This window comes from Branchiostoma floridae, chromosome 5 (genome assembly GCF_000003815.2).
Source record: "Branchiostoma floridae strain S238N-H82 chromosome 5, Bfl_VNyyK, whole genome shotgun sequence".
NCBI lineage: Eukaryota > Metazoa > Chordata > Leptocardii > Amphioxiformes > Branchiostomatidae > Branchiostoma > Branchiostoma floridae.
In genome coordinates, this window is record NC_049983.1 from 19,397,956 (window position 1) to 19,422,717 (window position 24,762).

At 39.7% G+C, this 24,762-nt stretch overlaps 2 long non-coding RNA genes across 4 annotated transcripts in view; both read left to right on the forward strand.

The window, feature by feature from the left end:
• LOC118415331 overlaps window positions 1-24,762 on the forward strand; it is a 128,943-nt gene that overhangs the window by 85,238 nt on the left and 18,943 nt on the right. The gene's annotated exons all lie outside the window — the stretch shown is intronic.
• On the forward strand, window positions 2,324-6,237 carry LOC118415332. The gene is made up of 3 exons (XR_004831108.1): window positions 2,324-2,648; window positions 3,223-3,351; window positions 4,905-6,237. It is a non-coding gene; the product is annotated as an uncharacterized LOC118415332 (long non-coding RNA).

The following is a 24,762-nucleotide window of genomic DNA, read 5'->3' on the forward strand; positions in this document are numbered from 1 at the left end:
AGTGATCAGTGTCTGAAGGCATGCAATCTTTCATGTCAGGGTGGCATGCAGCCATATATAGAACGGTAATGCATGGTGTGCAAAAGACGTGTGATTTGTGCTGGCCCGATCAAGATAAAGTGTCAACAACGCAATAGGTGCGTTTTGAAAGCACAACAGATGGCCTCAAGGAGGATATTGGGAATTTCAGCATGCATTTTTCATATTTTTCTCGAGCAAAGTGTCTCTACCTAATCTACGTTAATTGTTTTAATGGGCTTTGGGCTTTATCGAATTTAAATCATCATCATTATCATACCAGAGCTGTATTCTATAAAGAAATAAGACTTTTAGAATCAAACAAAAGGATTAAACTGGTCAATGTTTATTGGTATTGATGGATAAATGCAATCATAGCTTAAAGATTGAAGAAAAGGAATAATCATTATGAAAACTTCTAAAATCAATAACCTAATTGTTATAAAAAAAATCATGTACCCTGCATCGGTGATGCTGTGGCTTAATTAGAAAATACACCTGGAGGCAATGTACATGCAAAAGTTGCCATAAATCTAGAATTTATCAGGAATATTCAGCTGGATGCTGTAGTGCTTGTGTATTGAAAACTCAGGCACTTTAGGTGAAAAGATTTGACGACGTTCCAAATATTACACTCTCAAGTAGCCTGGACTGTTGCCTTTTTGATAGAGAGGGGCTGGTTTGGAATATATTACCCCCTTCGATCGCAATGTCCCTAATTGTTTGCTCTTATACTGTGAGAAATAATTCATAAGCCATCTTTACAAAATCGGTATATAAATCCCTTATAATGCAGTTATGATTGCCATAAACTAATAAGCAATGTCTGCAGCAAAATGGACAGTAGACACCGAGTCTGGAGCAATATGGGAGCGTGGGAGTGTTGAAAGGTTAAGAAATCAAAGCAACTTCAAATTTTGTTACTGCACTGGAATGAAGCAGACTTGATAGCCAACTTTGAATGTTTCACAAGAGACCATTTCAGGAATGTGAAAATGGCACTCATATGTAGTGTGCTGACTGTACCAAATAGTGCACTTGTCCTAATGCAAATTAAATCATTATGCACTGAAAAACAGGGACAGTTAGTGGGATGCCATTAGTGTACCAAGCATGGCTACCACGTCGACAGGGTAACATTACAAGCCAACCCGCCAATCAATACGTGAAGCATTGGCCACAGTAAATCAGAAAATTGGTCTTGAAATAAAAGATTCAGTCCCCATTGATTTTGCCATTGCACTCTTAAGGGAGTACTTCACTTTGTAGGTTTGTTCGATTCTTTGATCACGATGGTACGATAGACGTCCTCATTCACGGCCATGGCAGGAGGACCTGAGTAGAAAACGCCAAGATAATCAATTTAAATAGGGCCACGCTTTATGACGTCATGATATACTTTACTTTCTGGCCACAAACTTAATTCTTGCCATAAATCAGGAAAGGCTGGTCAGTAATTCTACAGCTTTAGATTTCTTTCCGATTTGTCAATGTCAAAGGGAGCCATGTGAGGCATTGGTTTTAGACTGGAAATAAAATGCGATAGCAAAATGATATAAGGCTGAAATGGGAGTACATTTGATTTTGTTTCTCAAACTGTTAGGGGAAAATCTGAGTTACAGCTAAGTGGTTGTATATTAGCCCCCCAGGGCAGAGGTATTGGCCTCCAATTTCTATTGGTTTTACTGGTGCTGCTGCTGAATCAAGTTTCCTGGCAATGACCTTTGCATTTTACTTTCTAAGTTCTCAGCTATATTGACTGGTTTATCTGCAGCAGCCCTATCCAGGGATTCTGTATTCTCAATTCACACAAAAAAAGTGGCATAGACTCCTTCCTATTGGAGCATTCTAAATTGATAGACTTCAGGGTCCAGATGGATATGAGGTAACCTTTTCGTTAATCTGACCAACGGTTGCAACATCCCACTTAACAGTCACTGGGAGTGCAGACAATCTCGATATGGGACCGAAATTGACTCCGCCACCTAATCCTGCCACTTCAAACACACTACAGCTGAAGTAATAATAAATCAGACATTCATGAACTTGTACTTTTTCAGGAAGTTGTAATTTTCTAGACTGTAAATTAAAATGTAAGACTTAGTGTAGAAATAGGTCATTTCTATTCTAAGCAGAGTCAACTGCCCTTGCACTCTGAAAAAAATAAGGCTATCCAAAGATTCGAGTCAAAAAAGGAATGGAAGGATAGAAGGTAGAATAATGGCACTTAGACAGACGGGATGAATGCAGACCATAGCAACACCAATGCAGTTATGGAGAACATATACATGCACATATACCACAGACTAGCTATAACCTAAACATACAACATGTATGAAAATGCAACTGAGCAGTAGTACAAGCATTTCTAGGTGTGTCAGGTGTTGTCCTTCTTGTGAGAGAGGGAGAGAGAGAAAGATGAGAAAAAGGAGAGAACACACAGCAAGTGACTGACTGAGTGAGTGAGGAAGTGAGCTGTGCCCAGTGGCAGGGACATCAGAAACACGCCCACCATCCACGGTTAAGCCTGCGCCTGTTCCTGGCTGACAGCTTGGCGAGAACTTCACCGACTGTGACCATCCGTGTCCAGGATGATCTCATCAGCGATGGCAGACCGCCAACACCACTGGGTAGGCACTCTCTTTTCCTGCTGTAAGTACTACATGATCACTGGGAGGGCAAGTGCCAAATGCTGAGAAATAATTTCCTTCATGTGTATTCGTTTCATCTTTTGTCATTTACAGGACATTCTTCTCTCCTTCTTGTCCAGCTGCCGAGGAATTGGCAATTACTGACATATATTGGGGTCAGAGGTCACCGCTGTGTGCTCTGCGGGGTTCATTCACAGCGGCACTGTTGTTATTTTTGCGGATTTTTTAGAATATAGACATTGCGTAGTACGCGTAAAAGTAAGACAACAAAACAGACAAAACGTAAGAAAATTTGTTATTTATCTCTGAAATTTGTTGAGTAATCTTTCAAACCCCGCAGTGTCGCACCAGTGCCCCAAGTGCAGTGAGATAGCACCTTTAGGCAGGACTTGTTGACCTTATGGCAAAGGTGGCCAAAGATGGGGACTGGACAATGTCTTCAAGCAAGGCGTTCCACTCATGAATGGTGCAGACGAAGAAGGGCTATAGATCATGAACTCTTATCATTACAATTAACTAAATCTCTAAAGCTTTGTTTGTTTTTCTCTCTCAGAGCTTTGTTCGCCTTTGTGAACCACGAAGTGCAGCCTTCTTGTATTGCTGTTTGGTATGCTATGCAGTCACTGCTGAGGAGATTTTGAAGCAGCATCAAGATCCTGCAGGTCTGCAATGACAACCTAAGGTTAGTCTGCTATATCTTTATACCTAGCACATTGTATACACTGAGTTAAGTTTTGTAAGGATTCGTTGAAACAATCAAGGAACAGTGACATGATCAGTTGACATGATCAGTTCAATGAACTAGCAAAGTAGAAGTAAATGAGTGAGCTAAAACGTGACAGATGAAGGTACCAATTCTTCTTGTGATATACCTGTAGAATGGTACTTGATAGATACTGTTACAACAAATTTTGCAGGTAACAGAAAAACTCAAGAAAAGAATATGCACAACCTCTGACCACCCCTGACCTTACTGTTAATCCTTGATTTGAAAGAAATCCTATTGTCATTATCCTCTGAGACACATTCTTTCATGACCTTTGAAAACTTTCTTGACAATAAGTTCGTTCATTTGACTGGCTTGGAACTTTATAGAAATGGATATACACCATTCCATTCCACCTATTAGGTGATGCTTTTCTTGGGTAATGTACCTATGGATCATATAACAAAGAAAGAAAGTCATGTATAAAGCATTTGGTTTAAAAAGACACATGTACACAGTCATGTGTATCCATATCAAAATTCTTCTAGAGCTGCCCCAAATAGGAAAAGTTTTTTGGCCTTTACAGCATTTCTTGCAGGTAACATTAGCCAATGGGGATGCTGGTCAATGGACTGGTACTTCCTGCAGGGATTCTAACATGATACAGTCAGGCCTACCGCAGTTTAAGATAGGGCCTGACAATCTTTCACCATAAGTACTCCTGTCATCAGGTTTACTGGCTGTGACATTTCTAGGCCTGGCTTGCTCCATCCCCAGAGCTCGCTTGCCACGGGGACTGTAATCTCTTCAGCCAGGCGCATTGTTCCCCAGGGAAATGCCATCAGCAGGTGTGGAAGTGTAATCTGGGCAAATGCCATGCCTAAGCTGCCTGACTACTCTCACGTCAGAAACGAGGGGAAAATTATTCAATCTGGGAGCCACAAAGTGCCTGTCAAATAGTTGGGAACCAACCTACAGTCATGCATCTTGTGGTCTACGTGATTTCCATCATTGCTAGGGAATACTTCTTCAAGTGGAAGCCTATTTTATTCATCACAATTTGCAATTTCGGATGCCTCACAGCTGCCATTGTGTTATCAGCTACTCTTCCCATAAACTATTCATTGTGTTTTCAGGTTTCAAATGTAATGAAAATATTTCCCATGAGCGAAATCTGACAGTGGTAACTTCTTTATGAATATAGAAAGTTCTACTGTTCAGCAAGGGAACAAATTCTAGCTGCTAACTTCAACATTTCTTGATATCATGGGGGAAGATCTGAAGGAAACAATGTGCCTTGTCCTTGGTGCTGAAATACCGAACGTGAGGTCCTTCTTTCTTTGTCCTTTTAAGTGGCAAATAATCATATTCTTGCTGAATTTTACTCTAAGATCCTTTCAGGTAAGACATTTCCGGAGACATTGGCTTTCATGTTGTGCTATTCCCCATGACAGTTTATGCTGCCTGTATTCAGTCGGCTTTCAGCATCGCTAGCTATTCAAACAGTGATAACAACCTTATCTATACAGCTGTACGCCATCCCGGAGACACACGCCTGACATAACCGAGTCTTCAGATTGCACAAGCACAACAGCATCAAAAGGACTAAGCTTACGTAGGATATTTGCTGAGACCCATAACTGCCATAGGGAAGACAGCCTGTCACTGTGATACCTTTGAGGACCGAGCTTCCAGTGGTGAAAAGATGGCTTGCATGACAAGATTTAAGAGCGGGACAAGTAGTGAAGTAAAGGTGGAATGGTACTTCCGTCCATACAAAATGTCAAGTGCCATCTTTGTGCCTCCATATGCCTGCATGTGCATGTTGTTGGACAGTGTTTGATAGATCTACTATCAAGGTAATGGTATATGGCAATGGCAAGATGGTAGGTTGAAAGAAGTATGCCACTTTATACAACTTCTAATGTGTCAACTCACTTTCAAAGATTTCCTTGCTGACATTTGTCACTAATACAACCTGCCCAGCAATGGTTATAAAAGCATATTTATCACAGGAAAGTGGGCATTCTGGGCCTCCTTTGTGCCTTCCATTATTTATGGTTAAAGAGGTTTGGTCTTGTAAAAGTTGAAAATTAACTCTGGGCGGTGAATGGCAGCCCCAAAATTAAGTCGGAGTGATAAATGTTATCTTGTTTGCTTTACCTCTGCTTTGTGTATTGAATGGGTCTGTTTTACAGCATGGACTATCAAGATGGTGGTTAAAAGAAAGAACACAAGTTTTATTGTCCAATTTAACCCTCAAGCAGTATAAAAGTCTATGGTCACTTATTTTATGTCTTATAGATTTGTCTTTGTTTTGCAGATGGGTCTCCAACTTTAAATACAGCCCCCATCAAAATAATGTAGCCAATATAGAACATAAGGAAAACTATTGGATAATAGAACAAACAATACTGCATGGAACTACCTTGAATGATTCTGGGTCTGTTTTTAAATTTGTTTCTTATGAATCAAACCCTATGGATTATTTTAATGTAGAAAGCAATTTTGTCCAAATTGTAGGATTGTCATAAAGTCTGTGATCCGCTTCTTGATGTACAGTTTTATCCGTGACCCATGCAGACTGTGGGACATGCAAAGTGCTGCCCAACCCCTTATTAGTCACCTTCCCTGCCCTTTACTGCCATCCCAAGTATCGTCTCTGCTGAAGTTTTCCCCCGGTGGTGCTGTGTGAGGAATGAATGTCTTTTTGTTGTTGACCTTTGCCCCAGACTGGGGGCGGCTACTTCTTTCTGCTCGTTTCATCCCCATCGTCATAAACCAAAAAAGTCTTCCCAGTAAAAATATACAGCTCCATTGCAAGTAGACAGGATACTTTGATCAAGTCGTTTTGAACTTTTATGTGCATAATAGGACAATATATATGTTTCTTATACTGGCAGTGGTCCTTATTTTTGTATGTGAAGGTTAGAACATAAATTGTGTCGATATTACAAGAAAGTAAGATGAGCCCTACACACACATTTCAAGAAAGATATACCTATCTGTATTCTAAAAAGACTGGATACCCCTACCCTATTATCAGTTCTAAGATGTAACAGTGACAGCCACATGTAGCACCATGTAAAGAACCATTACCATTCTATGCACCAAAGCTGTAATTGTGTGCAGCCCAGCCCATACTTCAAGGCATATGTATGAATTAGTAATATTCACTGGTTACATGCAAAACTCTTGGGCCTCACATCCCTGCATTTGCCTGTTTATTATGCCAGCACCGCAGGCATATGTCACAGGTCATCTGAGCAACAAAAGGCAGGCTTTCCAGGCGCATGAAAAATTCATCACACAATTCATTGTTGCATGATTAGAGTAATCATAACATTGGGTCCAATTACAAACCAGTTCAGTGGGGACATTGTACAGTTCATGAGTAACCATCCTGCCATATGGGCAGCGTCTGAAGGAACGCCTTTGAAGCTGGCAGCTCGTGGTTACCGCAGCATGGAATGTTTAACAGCATTCAGCTCAGGAGGATTGAGTTTTCACTGTGAGGATGCTTGTGCAGATATGCAGTCCCACAATATAGTCCAAGTATCATGGGAGTTTGTGTGACTAATAGGAAGAACAGCTAGGAAAAGGCAATATAAGGACAAATTTGACGTTTGGAAGGAGAGAGTGGACCTGGTCCGGGCAAGTAGCCCGCGACGATGAAGGACAAATTTACTGTAGGAAAGTTTTTCATCATAGGTAATGCTTCAAGCAACAAATCAGAACCAATGTTAATGCAATGTAGGAGTAGAGTCTGTAATCCTTTCCAGATGATGTCAAGACTAAATCCTTTTCTTGTCATTCCTACTCAATAAATTGAAGTGTTCTGCAAATAATTTTTAGATTTGCAGGGTATTTGTCTGGCTTACCCTTTTCATATGTAATCTCCTTATCAATGTACACAGAGACAAACTGAAACAGAGTGTCGCGCTTATTGGTTTTAATACAATGATTTTCTTTCCCCGTGTACATATATTGCAAGATTTTTGTGGGCGGATCCTTTTCTTGTCATTCCTACTCAATAAATTGAAGTGTTCTGCAAATAATTTTTAGATTTGCAGGGTATTTGTCTGGTCTTACCCTTTTTCATCCACAAAAGCTGTCAGTGAAGATTTCTCTCTGGTGTATTAGAGGCAGTAATTTTCTTTTGGAGAACAAATTGGGTAGGCTTGCATATGTAATCTCCTTATCAATGTACACAGAGACAAACTGAAACAGAGTGTCGCGCTTATTGGTTTTAATACAATGATTTTCTTTCCCTGTGTACATATATTGCAAGATTTTGCAACGAGGGTATTTAGCGATATCAAGTCAATTGACAGAGGTTTCAAATTGCAGCATTTTTAAAATATTGCAGTTTAAAACTATTGTCTGTCAAGTTGATATCTGGCAGATGAAGGTGAACTATGGATACAAATTGTTATGATAGCTTTAGCTAGCATATCGCCTTTGTCAAAAATACATATATATCTTTAAGATTATGCCCATAACTTGCAAATGAGTCAGAAAAGCTGTCCGGTCTTGAGACATTCCATGAGTTTGAAATTGTCCAGGCACTTGAACTCCTCACTCTCATCCTCAATCACTTGTCAATAGAATTCAGTTACAAAACCAAGATGGTACAAATTTTCTGATATGTTCAAGACCTGAATGACTCATGGTGGAACTTGAAGATACCGGATGTGGTTTGCTGGCGGGGACATTACAGGATCGTGCCTTCTCGCCTGTCACTCAATGATCAATGAATGAAATGGTTGGCTGTTATATGTTCTTACAGCCCCAACTACCAGGCTTCCTCCCTCATATGTTACATCATTTATGAAGAGGAGTAATGTACCCAGGTTACTGTCTTCTCCTCCCAGCACATGAATTGTTTATGGGGGGCAATTGCACTGTGGTAAGGGCTACCATCTAACAGTGTCTATGTCTGTTTGATCAGGTGACCTGACCCATATTTGGAGGTAAAGAGACAGATGGTAAGAAAAGTGTGATGAGATGTCTAGGATAGTTTGAACATCCAACATGTAATTTCTAGCTTTCGTGACATATTATGAGGATGAACTGAACTGAAATCATGACAAATCACATGTACTTAAAATCATTGGTAATTTTCCAACTTACTAGCTACAGCTATCAGTAAACTTCAGCTTGATTCCTCTTTTTCTTGCATTCCTAGCATGGCCAATGGCATTGTTTAGAATAGACCTGTTTTCCTTGAAATTGCTTTTGCATCCCCATTTTTTTGCCTACAGTACTGTACTTCCTCTCACAAGCTACATGCTAGGTGTATTACATTTATATTTGACCTAATTCAAGAACTAGTTTCATTTTCTTTTGAACTAGCATTGCTAAAAAGCTCTTGATAGCTTTCCTGTATACTCTATGCTTGATCCGTTGGGGTTACAAAAATGTAACATAAAACATTGCCGTTTCCTGCTTAAGTGTTCCCTTGCATGCAAGACTGAAACAGTCTTTGACTTCTAAGTGGTAAACAGGAAATGGGTGCCATAATCCAGATGTTTCCGATAACCCTCGAAGCATAACATAAAAGGGACTGTCATGGATGATTTGGCAATTATGAGGCAATGCTGGCATGATAAATAAAAGTACATAATGAATGTGCTGCATAAACATCTCAACAGAATTTTAAGTGCTTCAACCAAAAAACTTGAGGACTTGACACCAAATTTAAGTGTTTCAATTGAAGGACTTAATAGCTTGACACAAAATGTAAACTCTTTCTCATTCTTTAAAAGATTAAAACATTGAAAAGAGATTGACAATACAAGATGAGGATAGTTCCACTTTAGCACTTAGACAACAGGTCACTAATGAAAAAAAAAGCATATTAAGCATTCTGAGATGGCCAATTTAACAAAAAGAATGCTTTATATGCATTGAGTACCCCCATAGGACAACAATTTTCATTACCATATTGTGCTCCTTTATTGACCTATACAACAAATCAATACCCATCAACTCTTGTTCTGCTGTTCTTTCCCCACGCTCCAACTTGTACCCTTTGTCCTTTTCCTCTTGATCCCCATAGGCTGTTGGTATTGATTTTGTACAGTTTTGTTTTTATGTTGTCTATCCAACAAAAGCCGTTGTCAGGTCTTTATAGCAGTCTGTATGCCAAATATAGAATACATAAGAATGTATCTTAAACCATTATTTTACTGCCTGTTTACATGCCCCCAACAATTTTGCGCCCGTAAACATGTCTGCATTCACACATGTGTCTCAGACCTAGTTTGAATCCCAGACCTGTGATAAAATTAAGCACCAAAGGGGTTGACAGCTTAGACTTATGGGCTAATATTTGAAATATACCACAGAGGTAAGGACATTAATCTGTTTTTATTTTTTGGGTCAGAACATGTCCGACACATACAGCCATGTATCACTCCTTGTATCTCAGCAGTACAGAGTGGCCTTTGGGCTGTTTTGCTGCTATGCTTCTCTTGCACAGTGCAAGGCAATTGCTAGTTTGACTTACATCTAGTATACATCTGATTTTTTCAAAATTGTGATCTACTAAATAGTAAACCATTATATAGCGGTACACAGACCTTGGCATTCTTGCACTGATTTTATAGTGACTCCAACCGTTGAAATTATATGGCAGTTAACCCATTTACCCCCTACCTGCATACCATGTGTTTAGAATATACAGATTGAGCATATAGAGTTCTAGAAGATGTACCCTATCATGAAGATGGCATCTCATGAATCTTGCCTGGCTTGCAATCAAATTATTTAGAACAGGAATTACCCTTAAATTAGCATTTTCATGAAGACAACGGCTCTTTCCATCTTGTCTTCATTCATTTCCCATACCGAGAAATGCAAAATACCGTCACAGTGTCTCAGAGGGAATATGTCCCAATTCTTATGGAAATTACTGATTACTTTTTTGATGGAGTTAAAACGAGGTTAACTGAGATGGCAGCTTTTATCTTAAGGTAATTGACATTTTCTAGAAAATGACCCTTGGAGAAGGACAGCCAGAAATTACTTTTTTTACACATTTAAGGATATAAGGAACCAAGCATCCCATTAACGCTCTCTAACCTCTTCAAACCCATCCCACAGTGAAAGATGTAACATAGGAATCATCTCCATTGCTTTGCTGACTTCAATGGTGATTCACATTCTTATCATATTAGTGTCAGATCTTTCTGCTGAAGTACTACTTACAGCACATTAGAACAAAAAGAAAGTAAGTATTTTGATCAGCGTAACCAAATCTCTGAAGTATCCTTTAAAAATGTACTTGTCTCCAACCACATACTTTATGGCTTGTGGAATAAAAGTGTAATACCTGCTTTTAGCTTCACTGCAGAAATCAAACAATAGGAAGGTTGGATTGACCACTTCTTCATTCAAGTTGGTCAAAATGGGTGGATTTTTACACCAATCACTTCTTCTCCTGTTGTTACTATAAGTTCAGCACCACGGACAGTATCCTTCAGAATTTTCCATGCATCATTGGAAAAGATAGCTATTGGTTATCACCTTCACTGGTTTGTCTGTGGTGCCCCAACCAGACCAGGAGATGGGTGAAAGTGAAGGTGAAGGTAAACCTCTGCCACAGATCCTTCCTTCTTCTGCTGTTACTATGAGGTCAGCACCACGGACAGTATCCTCCTGATTCAGAATATTCCCTTCTTTATTGAACAGGATAGCTATTGGTTGTTGTCATCATCACTGTTCTGTCTGTGTTGCCCCAGCCAGAACAGGTAATAGATGAAGGTGGAACCTTTGCTACAGATCCTTCCTTCTCCTGCTGCTGTTATAAGTTCAACACCACAGACAGTATCCTTCAGACTTTTCCCTTCATTGGAAAAGATAGCTATCGTTTATAATCTTCACTGGTATGTCTGTGGTGGCCCAGTCAGAATAGGAGATGGGTGAAGGTGGAGGAAAAACAATTTGCCGCAGATCCTTCCTTCTCCTGCTGCTACTGAGGTCAGCACCATGGACAGTATCGTCCTGACTCAGAATTTCCCCTGCTTCATTGAAAAGGATGGCTATTGGTTTGTTATCATCTTCACTGGTACGTCTGTGGTGCCCCAACCAGAATGAAGGTGAAGGTGAAAACTTTGCCACAGACGCCAGCACCACAGACACTATCCTTCAGAATTTTCCCTGCTTCATTGGAAAAGATAGCTATCGGTTATAATCGGTATGTCTGTGGTGCCAAACCAGAATTGGAGATGGGTGAAGGTGAAGGTAAAACCTTTGCCACGGATCATTTATCATGAAGTGTGCGGCTGACGTCATGTTTTTGTAATGAAACTTTCCATTTCACTGTTACCTCGTTCAATGCCCTTTCCATTCTATTCTATTTGCAGCAGTCTTGGCACCAGATAGGGAGGGGTGAGTAATATTGCAGGGTTTTGAAACTCTGCTCTAACGTTACGAATTTTACAGGTAAGAAAGTTGGCATGGATTTGCATTCTGAACAAATACGTCACCAGTAATGCTTTTCGTACAGCCTAAAATGTAAATAACTAATCTTAAAATGACAATTTTACAGCAAAAGGAGTCAACTTTGAAATATTGCACATCTGTATATAGTAAATACTCAACTTCACTTTTTTTACAGGTTTAGCCAAACATACAGTCATCTGGTGTCGGTCTGAAACTGAAACCTATTCCCAGTGGTCACGTGCAATACTTCTCAGTTTTTGGATGACATTTTTCAGGATTACAGTGGCCTTTCAAAGGGATTAAGTGATTCAGTTCGGCTTAGAAATTTTGGTGCTAGTTCTTTATCATCCGTGCACCATCTGGAGTAACATGAGCCAGCAGTGTCATACAGGCTAACACCGCTGTACAGACTGTACTGCTATGAAATTTCTTGCCTCTTATCTTGCCCTAACACTACCTGTGGCCATAATACTTATAACCCACATTTTCCTGTGTGCATCTTGGCATTCTTGCCAGAAGGAAGGTAACCATGGAAACTGATAGGTAAGGGTTAGGTTTAGGGTTATGCCAGATGTAAAGATGAATGATTCTGGTTTCACCAGTGTTCTACTTTGGACTTCCTCAAGTATTTTGGTAGAGAAAAACTTTACCAGTGATAAGTTTTGCTGATGACACTTTTCCCGTGGATGCAAATTACTACTTGTAGATAGCTCCATGAATAACACCTTGGCAATATAATGCAGTGAAGAATATGCCGTATTATCGCATTCGCATCAATCAACATGCATCCCGCAAAGCACTTTGCTGAGACTATAAGTGCGGTGTCTTTTCTGACAGATCCTTTATTCCCGCCCCATTCGTCCGTCCTGACGTGTGTAATTGTGGGAGGATTTCTCCTACTTTATTCTCCATCTTATCAGAGTCATCTCCTGCATGCAGATGAGTGAACATAACAGCAGGAGACTGCAGTCAGATGATGATTTGTTGGGTTTATGTTGGAACACAGTCTCTTGCGTCTGCTGAAGTTTTAGTGTAAGCCCGGCTGGCAGCTTGTGAGGGTGTATCAAGTATTCAAGAGGGAAAACTCTGTTACTGGCATATTAACTTCATGTACATGTACTGGTACATGTGAGATTTTTAATAAAAGTTCTCAAAGCCCAAGTCATCCTTAACAATGTGATGCTGAAAGTAGATCAACAAACCAGTAAATTCTGATTTGTAGAAATGGACACTTTTCTAAGTTTCAGGGCAAAGTTAAAAGCTAAAGGGGCAGTAGATTGACAAGGTACTGCTTTTGGGGCAAAACCCAAGTCTCTCATGTAAGATATTATCCTTAAAATCAATTTTGCATGGCCTAAATTGGTTAACCTAGTTGTATAGTCTATCGGTTGTAGAGTCCTGTATAGTATTTTAGGTTGATCTTGATTTTGATTTAAGATAGGTCTTCTTTCATTTCAATAGACCGGAAAGCATGTCCTTATGTTCCACTTCTTTATTGCAAGGTGAACACAAATGCTTTTTCTGGAGAACACGCTTGGTGAGTAAAAAATATTTCTGTCATATTCTCGTCAAGTGCTGATTTTTGGGAAGGATGGAGGGACATGTCCTGGAGACAGCCCTGAGTCTAAGGTAGGTTCTACCATGGAGAGGAGAGGATTAGGACCTGTATGGATCATTTTGTGTTTGTGTGTTGGCCCTGCTCTCTCATCCTCCCTTGCCATACAGTTAAGACGGAAGCATCGACTGTGTCACTGGGTGTCCACTTTGCGTCAACTTCACATCATAACAAACAGGTGTCTGCAGCAGATAAGGGCAGCTACATTAACAGTAAGAACGCCACTCAGATGGAAAATTAGAGGCCATTACTACTTCACGCTGGCTGCTCGCGAGGACCAAATGATTCTTCAGACTCGAGGGAATGACTTGTCAACCTCATTTCCAAAGTTGTGACTGATCGCATGAAGATGAAGAAGAAAGATGGAAAGAGTGAGGGAAGATAAATCATTCAAGCCTTGAAAGTAGATGTGTTTGGTTTGTTACTTGAAGAAGCTGACCCCCTAGCTGATAAGAATCTACAAGTAGCGGCAGGGGTGGTCTGAAGGCATTCATTTGAAATATCAAAGTGCCCTTTTCTTTGCATATAGATGGGCAGCTATACGAGCCAGCTGTTCCTTTTGAATTGTGCACTGCCTTGAGCAAAGCAACTAACCCATTAGAACTGTAAAACTCACTTCATCTTTGGGGATTGACCAGAATATTTAAACAGAATGAGTTCCTTTTAAGTAGGTTATGGTGTATGTAACACAATGACTTCCATGTTTTAGTGGTAATGTAAGTGGTAATGTGCTGTTTTCTCTGATGTAATGTACATGTGGTATTTGTTTCTTTGTTGTTGATGTTCTTCTTTTGCCAGATTACCATGTAATAGGGGTTGGTACCGGTACAAAAAATTGAGTTACAGGTACAGGTACATGTACAGACCTGATTCACGAAAACTTGAAAGGACGATGCTCAAAACAATGGTCCAATTTTCTACAAAGGAATCAATTTGGCAGAGTATCCGACACCCACTGGCATTTTAAAATCCTGTCTTAGTAGGAATGACCATAAACTCTACTTTGCTCTTGTTATTTTCTTGAACCGGTAAGCTCCAAAACTTGTTAACCCCTGGCATTTTAATCTGGTCATTTTCTACTTGGTCCAAAACCCGGTCCACTGCTTGGGTCCTTTTTTTCGGTCCAGTCCAACAAGAAAAAATGTGTACAGCTGCAGGTACCTACCCCTACCATGCATTTTTCAAATGTAAGCCCAAGGGAAGAGGTATGTGACATTTCATAGAAAATGGACTTTGGTAGACTGGACTGGACTAGGCTGGACCGGACTGGACCAGACTGGACTGGACTGGGCTACGTTACACTGGTGTTGCCTGGCCAAGACTACACACACACTTAGATTGGCATGGATTACACCAAAATGTACTTGTCATGACTACATTAAAAACAAATAAATGGCAAATATGGTGACCAGCTTTAGATCATAGAATTCTAGGATCTATCTCTGCTTTATATGAGTTTTAGATCACTCGGCCGTAGGGTTGCAATAAAATGTCAGGTAATTATGACTGTGTGGCCAGCAAGGCATGTCTGTCTGATTATAAATCAAAAATTGGCAATGATTCTTGTGATCTGAAATACATGTAGAACAGTTTAATTTTTTTTAGAAGGAACAGGGCAGCAGTAAACTCACTTTGAGAATGCATCACAAAGTTTCTTTTACTGATAAGCAAGCATCAGCCTGGAATTGAGTCTTGTTTGCTGTTGTCCACTTCCAATGCTGTTCACGGGGGGTATGTAGCAACAGTTGGAAGTGCCCTAAGGCTAACAAGTCTGAATTGCAGGCTTAGGAAGCATGCGGAGTATTGAGACAAATACTGTTGCGTGTTAAGGGGCACTCTCACTGCACTTGCGTCACTGCGACGTTCGAAAGATACTAAGCGAATTTCAGAGATAAAGAACAAATTTTCTTACTTTTTGTGTATTTTGTCATCTTCTAAGTCATACTTTTACGTGTTACGCAATATCAAAATTATACAAAATCCTAGCAAATAGCAAAACAGTGCCACAGTGAACGAACCCTGCATTGACGCAAGTGCAGTGCGAGTGCACCTTAAGGTACAGAATGCAGAATTGTGAGTAAGTTTTATTTTATACTGTCCAGCACTTCAAAGGTGTTGAACACGATTAGTCCTTATCATCCATACATCTGCATCTGATAAAGGCCAGGTAAAGTGCTCTGATTCTGTCCTGACCTATCAGCAAGGTGGGCTTACACGATTATATCCAGTGGATGGCTTACCTGATTACCGTGTGAAGGTGCCGACTTTCCGACCAGGCACACCGGATAATTGCCGTCAGATCTCGGAGGCGAGTCGGTTCGATTACCTCTAACCTTTGATTCGTCAGATGACCCAATTGGGCCGAGACTGCAATGATAATTGGAGAGTCATAGATCAATAAAAACTGGAGTCTGCAGCCATGTGACTGCCTGTGTTCTTTCCTCCCATAACCTGTTTCCACCTTCTAATTAGACAGCAAAGTAGATTGGCTTAGGGTCGACAGCTAAAAGGTGAATTTGGTGAAAATGTTTTTCCTGCCGCATCTTTTTTTAAACATAAATTTCCCATTTACACTGTCAGCAATGGTGAACATCACTGTCAACAATGTCATCATATATTAAGAAGATAATGGCATCGTTTTACTTTTTACATGGTAGATATGCTCCCATGTTTCATAGTAAAAGTTGAAATGAAATTTGAAGCATTTGTGATTCCACTAAGTACCAGTGTGACCTAAAGAATGAAATTGCTCAGAATTGAATACAAGAGTTGTCAATAATTGCATGGATTTTTCTAATGAGGGCAAATCATGTGGCATGGTTAGATTTTAAAATTTCCACCAGAAAAAATACAAAATGTCAGAAGAAAATGTTCTAAAATTAAATGTACCCTGCTTTCAATGCTTGCTGACATTTTTACAATTTTTTTCACAGTCAAGTCTCATTATTCAAAATCTTCTTTGGATACAACTTTGGACAGTGAGTGACTGTTGAAATATTGGTTTCTGGCAATCACTATGGACACTACTGGGTCAGCAAAGATCACGAACCTTTCACAGTCGAGAGAGCTTTAAATTAGATCTTGTCCTGTGACAGCAGGCCTCTCGCTGTTGTATAATTACCGTCTGACATTTTTCAGCACAACTCCCGCCCTGACTCACCCACAGTCCATCAGATATTCTTGAACAGTGGTGTGTGACAATGTTTTCAATCAAGGCAAGTTTGCAGCCAGGTAATTGCAGGGGTAGAAAATCAATGACACGTCAGTGAGGAGGCACCTGTTTCCTTTGTGACGAGAGTGCGGGGAAATGTTTTGACCCAGCTGAGAGACAAGACCATTGCCATGAAGCCCCATTAGATGTCACTCTGATTCAAGTGTAACACACCTAATTGTGTGAAAAGTTAGACATCTGGCCAAATGTTCCAGTTTGTTTTTTGTGCTACACTACCCCTTACCAAAATGAAGAATATGGGAGATGTTGTTAATAGATTACGTACATGTATACTGTCATTTATGTCATACCTGTGACGCGAAAATGTACTGCAAATTAATCCCTGCAAGAAGAGAGCATCAGGTCTGTAATCATTTCTTAAATTTGAAAATGTTGCAATTGCTACACTTTTGTATTTTTTGGCTGACTTATTCAGACCTACACAGACTTACACATGTGGCAGTGCAGGAGAAAGAAAGACTGGCAGTCAGATAATTGCAGTGAACACCAAGAAACAACTCAGAAAGCAGAAAGGTCCAGGTCAGGGCTGCAGCGCTGTACTTCCCTCCAAGTGCTGACACCGTGTCCTAAATCTATCCAATCAATACAGACTGACACCGCCTGCGTCTTGGCGAGATGGTCCCTGATTAGGGTAACAGAAGGAGCCCAAGTGTCAAGAGCAAAATCAATGTTCAACGTCTTTCCTGGAACCATTTTCTCGATCGATACCGAAGCCACTTGGTGGCAAAAATAGAGGGAGTTACTTTATAATGGCCAGGGAGCTATTAACTGAGTCTGAGTGCAATTGCAAATGCGAGCGACTTCTTTACCGATTTTTGGGGTCATGGAATGGGGTGAGGAAATAAAATCAATGTGCCAACTCCCACATCCGTACACTTGAAGACTTGGTCAGGCAAAAGGTGTCACAGTGGAAAATGTATAAAGGAGCATGATCTTTGCATGTCTAGGAAGAATTTCAGGCAGAAGTATTCAAAATATGTTTCAAAGTGTAGATTTAAAAGACTGCAAGAAATTATTCCTGTTTTATTGACAGTTACCAACTTTTAGATTTTTTAATCAGTTTATTCTAAGTGTCACCCACCCACTCATGGCCCATAACCACAGTGGTCGTACGGGCTCAGAAAAAAACCCTGTATCTGTTAACACTGGTCAATTTAAATGTGCAAAGTCATCAAACGAGTAAAATTTATGACTGTCTTTTTCCAGATTTGCTGAAAGATAGACCTTCATTTCCTGTTACATGAAGTTAAGGCATGTGAGAAACATCAGCGGACATTAAGATTAAAGGATGGAACAAGCCTGATTAGGAATTAATCTCGTTGATGCCCATACTAGACTTGTGACGTCATCCTGTACTCAACTTGTGCAGTCAAAACGGCTCTCGCCTAAGGCCACTCAAACCCGATTTTATGGATGACATCCATGTTTTTATTGATTTTACTTTTTTAGTCAGTTTGTGCCCCAAATGAGATGTAGCTCCTTGGACTTATGGGCAGTAATCCTTGACAATGTCTGCCCACCGGTAACAAGATGTCGCAAATTGATGAGTAGCTGTGAGCCAGGCTTATTGGGATGTTTAAGTCTGTAGTAAAACTAACACCAGGTAAGAGGGTGTATTCTAATCATCATAAAACTGTCAAAAAGTGAGTATCTCAGATGATTTACATTTGCAAACTGAGCTGATTGTTTTTCACAAGGCTGTGTGAACAATCTATTCAGTGTAAAAAGGTGCTCGTTTGAACTTTGACCATTGAAGAAGCCACACACAGGGCAGAAATGGTAGAGGGCTTGAGTAAAGTTGTTCTAAACTGAAACCATGCAGCGACAGTGTCTTTTCTGGAGATCTGGTGTGATTGTGTAAGGTTTGCTATTTGCCAACCATGTTACAGATTTACCTGGTACCTTTGCCCAAACTGCAGCCTTGGCATACCAGTGCATTATTAAAAAAATGCAGCAATATAAGAGATTAAAACTTGTGAGTGAAATGTCTGTGTTGATCCATTACATACAGTTATCACAATGTTCTTTAAAATTATCCGATACAAGACAATCACGGAATATTCTACCATGTCCACCTGCCTTTCAAAGAACAGTGCATGCCAAAAAAGTGTGTCATTGAAAGTTCTCAATGGAGACCGATGAATGTTGCGGGCATTAGAATTTCTAAACTTTATGTAAACTGAATGTTTACTGACTCAAATTGGACTTCATTAATTAGAACATTGGGTATCATTAAAGCAATTATCAGTAGAATTTAGCCGTTGATAAAGACGTACATGTACCTGACTGAGTGTGCCTGGTATATGAAGAAGCCACATTAAACTGTAGCTCAGGCATTATAAATTAGGCATGTATGTGGGGACAAATCCGTCACATTTTAATATTCCCATCAAGGCTTTTTCTGGACGCACGTCAAATTTATCATGGGCTCGCAAAGGAATAAAGACACCATAATTGCAATAATATTGTTTAACAGCTGTGCAAAAAGCTGTTTTGGGAATAACACAGCCTAGCTATGACTTATGGAGAGAGGCAAAGTTGGTAGGTTGCCAGACAGTGCAACATTGGGTTGTAAATCCTGAAGGTGAGACACTTAACACCTGCCGTAGCATTATAACAGGAATTTGGCAAGTATTGTGCAAACTTTTTGACAAGCAGATTTATTTATTCTGTTTGACCATGAAAAATTGCTTTTACAAGCATCCCATAGGCAGTGCAGGCAGCAGTGTTCTAGCCAGCCTGAAATTATTTTCAGTCCCCTTGATTTGAACGGAAATTTTGTCGAGCGTTGGACGCTTTTCGTGTGATGGTTCTTTTGGGGTCTGGGAAAATCTAAGACCCCCTGAAACACTATTTTCTGCATTTTCCTGGGGCAAATTTTGCTTGGTTCAATGCGAGGCAAATGTGCTGAATTTCTGGAGATGATTGCAAAATTTTATTTGTTTCATATCTTTACATGCCAATTTTTGTCCGTCACATAGGACGGAATGGGCAAAATTTTGGTCTGTCCCCAGCTGGAAAAGGATGGAAGAGTGGACACTGGAGAGAACTCAGAGAGAGCCACTCTGTCAATCTGACTATCTACCCACTCACTTCATGCCTGTCTATTGACAGAATAGGCAACTATGGACACATACAAACACAGGCACACTGAGAGCATACTATTATTAGACACCCAGAGTCAGAAAATGTAGCAGAGCAGATTCTGAAGCTAATTCTAATATCCTATGATAAAACAGTCTACATAAAATTGCATAACTTGATTCTAGTTGTTATAGCCAGGACATTAAGCATACAGGCACTTTCTATTATGAGTATGATTTGCTATATCCTACATGATTCTTAAAACAAAACTTTCTGAATGCCAAGCTACTTTCAAAAATGTCAAGTGCAAAAAAAATCTTCTCAACAGAATCTAATTATTATATAATGTCAAAATAAGAATACAGTAAGGAAAAAAGCGTGTGGACTATAAGAAAAGCTAATAGCAAGTTTGGGATGTCATTACATACATGCAGGTCTAACCACCATCATAAAGGGTATGATGAATTATAAAACAGCTTTTGATCATTGGCATGGGAGTTACTGCAGCAATGTGGGAGTTGTGGCTAGGAATTATGTGCTGCACATTACTTGGAAAGTAATCATGGACCCTAATGGCTTTCATACAACCAATACAATCACCTAGAGAGGTATCATAAATTATGCAATGAACTGTTGTTGGCCTTACAGGTGAGTTTTCTCATGCAAAACGTGGTGTCTTGGTTTTGGAAGTACAAAAAGGATAGTCATGTTTTGTATGTTTCACCAAGGAGGTTACAAAAGACAGGCTCTCCTGTCTTTTTTAACCTCCTTGCTTTCACAAAACAAATTATCTGTACAAAGAGCAGAGGTGTGCGATGTTGAAAGAGCCATGATGTGCAATATTCTAGTTTAGACTAAGAATGAAAATAATTCTACAGATGTGAAGCATTTAAAGCTGTAGTTGATGTATTTGGCAACATTATGAATTAAAATAATGTCACCTGCATCTAATGCCAAAAAGCAGTTAATCAAGCAACTGGATATGATTTTGATTTTTTCAACTGGAATCCACCAGTTTTCGTCAGTGACACTGATGATGTTTCCAAAATCATATCCAGTTGCTTGAGTATCTGCTTTTTGGCATATCTTATTACCTGGATGTCTAACCTACATCAACGTAGTGCATCTAATGTTACTGCATCACCAGGTGAGTCATTCAAGTTATTATTATAGCAATTAATTGCACCATATGTCAAACTAGTTGCAAGATATACAATGTGTGTTAGTTAAATCATTATGGTACTTCTTCTAATAGAACTAGGCTGTCTTGTGGAAACTCCAGAGTTTAGTAAAAACAAATTTTAAAGTAGTGTGTACTAGTATCATAAAGTATGATATTTTCCTACTCCTTTCAAGGAGTTGATATATTTTGTTTCCAGCTATAATATATCTTAGACTAGATTAAAACTCAAGACATGGCATCTGACAAATCTATGAAAAGTTAACAATGTTTTGCATCAATGTCTTTATTCTATGACCCATCATTATCATTGTGTAATGCTTCTATGTAACATCACTTTCCTTTGTTTTTTCCCTGTTCACCATTTCTTTGGGTTCCTATTGTCTCCTCTTCAACTTTCACATGTGTGCAAAACAGGTTCCCAATAATGATACTGCAGACAGACAGATATGAGGGAAACCAAGAAGAGTGTACAACCTCAGCGGTCTCTGGCTGATGACCTGACAACAAGAAAAGACAGATGATGATGATTCATAGCTCAAATTCATCATACAAAAGCATATATCAAACACATGTTAAATTATTGAAGCGAGGCATGCTTTCTGTCAGATGAGAAATAATGGACAGAAGATTCAATATGTCTCATCAAATGTCATTGTACAAGGATCATTATCTCTTTATACATTATGCAGTTGACTATAGACTGTACATGTAGTGCATTGGCCTAGTAAGTAGAGTTGAGGCTTGTATATGGTTGGATGTGAGTTATCTCTGGCTATGTCATACCAAGGATTTTAAAACTGATACATACAGCTCTCTCTGCTTAGCAGTCAGCATTTGAGAACCAATGTGGGAAAGCAGGTCCAAGGCGAGTAGAAACAGTCTCCTGGCTTCCAGGATTCAAACCTGTGGCAAACCCAGGCCGCCAGCTCGCCAACACAAAACCAACACGCTAACTGCTAAGGGTCAGACCCATTTGGCATTGGCAGTTTGGCTGTGCTTGAACCTTACTGTTATACATTATGTAACTTGAACAAATGCACCACATACTACCAGCGGACGAGCCCCCTGCTGTAGTGATTGCACCATGTTGTGTAGCCACTACTCCAAGTCCACCTCACAATCAACACAATTTTCAAGATGAAAGCCATGTGACAGTGTTATTAATGAAAGGCTATATGGAAAGAGCAAAATAAGATATTCTAACTTTGGTTGAATGTCCTTTTGATAAAATTGTCTGTTGTAAGTTTTGAAGCTCCAATGTACAAGACGAATGTTGCAGTTTGGGAGTTTCCACACAAGAAATACCATTTTGAAGGGCTTAAGTAAAGTGCTTCTTTTCTCTATTGATTTACCTGGAGCTCTGATTTTATGAGTCTGAGAATGTGGCCACATACTGCTTGTAGGAAACTTTTTCCGACTTTTGCCAACTTTTTCGATACCTTCAGGAGTTTCCTTGATAACCATTGACTGTTCCTGCAGGGACAATCTAAATTATGTATATTAAAGTTGGCAGTAATGGTAGAAGTGATGTATGAAGTGGATTGAAAATCCATATTTGTTATTGCAGATTGGATATTGTTCCTAGCTCTGACAGTTTTTGTCATCTAGCATTGATTTTGCTGATGAGAATCATGTTCTGACACAAGCTTTGTCTTCCGCTGTTTCCTCTGGGCATGTACCCAATCTTTATATTTCTGTGAAAGAATTTTTTTTTGTCATTTTGTTCCAGTTGGCTTTGAAATCCTATTGTAATTTTCACAGTCACCTTGTCTGCATGTCAAATTAAAACTTGATTCAATCTACAAACCTCTGTCTTGAGCAAAAAATATGTCTGTAGTATGACTTATTGTACTTATTACTTAAGAGACTGCCGGTAAATGATAGTACAATTTAGTGATGTTTCATAGTTGTCAATGTTGGTAAATGGATTATTGTTCACAGATTTGACCAGATTTGAAATGTGGAAAGAAGGTATTGATTTAACAGGTCCACAGTTATTAATTTTCCCTGCCTGTCAGGGTGTGATTCTCTTTGATTTTGGATAGACCGTCACCTTTTTTGTCTTACAGATCTAGATTTCTTCTTCAGTAGTATTTTCATACAAAGTTGTGACAGGAATTGTAACATTGATGGCCTAATTTGATTATGGTCATTGACTCAGGTCTTGAGATCTAGGTTTCAAATCAATCCCTTGTCATGCCTTCAGGAAAGACACTCGGACAAGCACATAGCATCCTCCTATGCAGTGGCAAAACTGCCTGTCTGGATGTACCCTACTTTCTCAACGTTAGTTCCTAACCACCCTACCTATAGATATTCATGAGCGTACCTTATATATGCAAAACCCCTTTTGAAAACTGAAAGGCCTATTCTCTGATTGGCTGACAGCTGGTTGGGGGGAGGGGGGTACGTCCACAGGAACTAAGAGTGACGGTTGAGAAAGCAGGGTACATCCAGACAGGCGGTTTCGCCGTTGGATGTCCCTGTGTAGGAGGATGGCACCTAGCTGTGATCAGGGATGTCATCTCAGGTGGGGCGTAAAACTGGACTTTCCATGTTTGGTGAGAGCCACATCTTGAAGAATTCAAACACACCACGTTTATCAATCAGAGCAGGCAGCCATTCGGTCTAGGGTGATAATGCTCCATAGTGCATCCATAGGTTATACTAAATTTTTGTTCAACGTACCAAATTAAGGTGCAATTTTCTAATGACCCCCTGTGATGGAGCTTCTCAATTGGTTTTCAGAGAATTATAGCCATGTTAAGTATACAGCTTCCATGTATTTTTATATGAAATTTAAGGTAGTCAGCATGAATTTTCTGAAAGTATAAAACAAAGCTTTAAGATAAATAATTTTTTATTAATTACAATGTAGCTAGTCCTATTTTAGACAAAGTTTGAAACAAAATGACACAATAGATAAGATAAACTGTTGAGCCCATTGCTGCTGTCGGCCACAGGACATAATATGTACAATGCTGAGGCTGCAATGCCTAACTCAACTTCAAACTTGTTGTTCCCACTGACTAGCTATCTGGCAAGAGCTTAAGCCAAGACATCCACGAGACTTCAGCAAGTAAACTCTTCTTGTCATGACATAAAAGGTCAGGTTAGTAATAGGTGATGGATCACTTTCTCTCAAATGGCCAATTTCTTGCAAAATTGAACAAAGCTTGATTCAGTTCCAGCCGCTCTTAACAGATGGAAGTCGGGAAGATGAATCAGAGTGAACATGTAGATGCCTGCTGGGTTTTCCAGTGGCATTTGATCTGACCTGAGCAATAGATAGATGGACAAAGGTACTTTTGCTCTCAGCGGGCGGTCCCTGGGCAAACGTGGGCACTTCTTTATTGCTTCTGCTGATGGTCTGACAGTTTGACACTTCATTTGTTTTAGTGGAGGGGGACATTCACCAGGTCAGGTCGTTGACCTGTTTTCGCAGAAATGGCCGCTTGAAACAGTGAATCTTGATGTATGTGAGAGCAGAAAACAGCAATTTTACAGACCAAACAGGTGATTTATGTGGTCAGGTTTTCAGAGAAGGAAATAAATCATGCTCAATGTAAACAAAGCACCGGGAGGCGAAGCTGGCATTTTTCCTCATGAGTTACCAAGCTTGCTACATATTGCAATGGTTCTTAAAAAAAACTCATGGATCTAGATCCCGGCCCAGATCTTCCTCTATGTTAGGTCTACCTGCAATAGAAAAAGATTTATAGCACTTTGAGTTATCCTGATCACAAGGCAGCATATGCTACTGAGAACCTCTGTGCCAAGTTTCTTTACTGGTGTACTTAATTTATTTACAAGACAATCTTCTGT